Consider the following 1,576-nt stretch of genomic DNA (forward strand, 5'->3'; position numbering starts at 1 on the left):
ACTTCCTAACAAAACACCTTAAGAGTTAGGATCTTAATGCCAACCAGGCTGGATTAGGGCCCACCCCAATGACTCCAGGGGTCACTGGGGAACACTGAGGGACACAAGAATTCTTTGTATGGTTCTAGTCTCTGACTCCCCAGGACATGCCTCTCTAGACCCAGTATCTTGCTGGTTTCCCGTTTTGTCCAGAGATGTCTCACATGATAAAGATGCCTCACATGGCTAGGTGCCTGTTTTTATGCCTTTCCCTTCCTCCTGGCTAAGTAAGCACTGTATCCTCCAAAGGTCCTGAGTCAAGACAGAATCTTGAACCCTTCAGAATTCCATTCCTCTTTTCTCTTTCCTGGGACACACTCACTGGGGCCAGGTAAAGTTGCTTATTGTTGCCCAAGGATGCATTGATTTTGGCTGCCTAAGGCTGGCTTTGAGATTGCCCCCAGGTAGGGGACCTGCCTTTGTTTTCCCTGCTGGTCCATCACCTTCTTTGATGTTCTGCTCAAAATGCACCTCTTTTGGGAAGATAGAAGACCAAAGGGGGCAGGAAACTGGAAGGGCTACCGACTGAACAAAGTTTCACTTCCCTAAAAAGCAGCAACAATAGTGATGCCCACAGCCCTGCCACCATTCCACAGACCTTTTCAGGCAGTGGGACTCTCTTGGAGCTTCAGGTGAGTTTGGGACGCATGAAGCAAAATAATGAAAATTACACTTGGCTAGAGCCTGGGTTCGGGGACGCAGGAGGCTAATGCAGAGTGCTCTACAGCATGGGAGCAATGGAAGACTGTAGCTGAAAACCTGAACCTAGAGAACTTACCACAGAACTCCAGTCTATGAATGTTGTCTTTCCTTCAACGTCAACACTAGTGAAAATGTAGTTACTCGGTTTCAAGTCACTTAGGCAATCTTCTAACACGCTGCTTTCTCCCAGTGAATAGGAAGATTGAATGAGATCCAGATAGTTGTAGCTTTATTGTTCTTGCCCAAGCTAAAAAAGTGTTAAAACCTAGTGGTTATGGGTAATGATTTGGGTTTTTGGAATGCCATCCTCAGTCAGTATAAGTGTGTGTGTCTGTGTGTGTGTGTGTGTGTGTGTGTGTGTGTGTGTGTGTGTATGTGTTTCTATTCACACCCCTGCAATACAGCTATGGCTATATTCATTCATTAGATGGGATTCAGAAAGACTCAGTAACTTTAAATTCACACAACTGTAAGTGTTAAAAAAATGGAACCCGAAACCTTAGCTCACTAAGAACTGAGATAGGGTTTTACAAAAGATTTGAGTCTAATGATCCCATGTACAGAAAGAAGGGGACCTGGGGACTTTCATCCTTTCCAAGGGACCTGGAAAAGGAGGAAGCTGTTTCTGGCCCTCAGGGAGCTCCCAAATACAGGAGTCAGGGATGTTCGTGTAGAGACAGTGTCTATCAGCATACAGGAGTCAGGATTGTTCGTGTAGAGACAGTGTCTATCAGCATACAGGAGACAGGGATGTTCATGTAGAGACAGTGTCTATCAGCATACAGGAGACAGGATTGTTCGTGTAGAGACAGTGTCTATCAGCATACAGGAGTCA

The sequence above is a fragment of the Mus caroli genome, chromosome 18 (genome assembly GCF_900094665.2).
Source record: "Mus caroli chromosome 18, CAROLI_EIJ_v1.1, whole genome shotgun sequence".
NCBI lineage: Eukaryota > Metazoa > Chordata > Mammalia > Rodentia > Muridae > Mus > Mus caroli.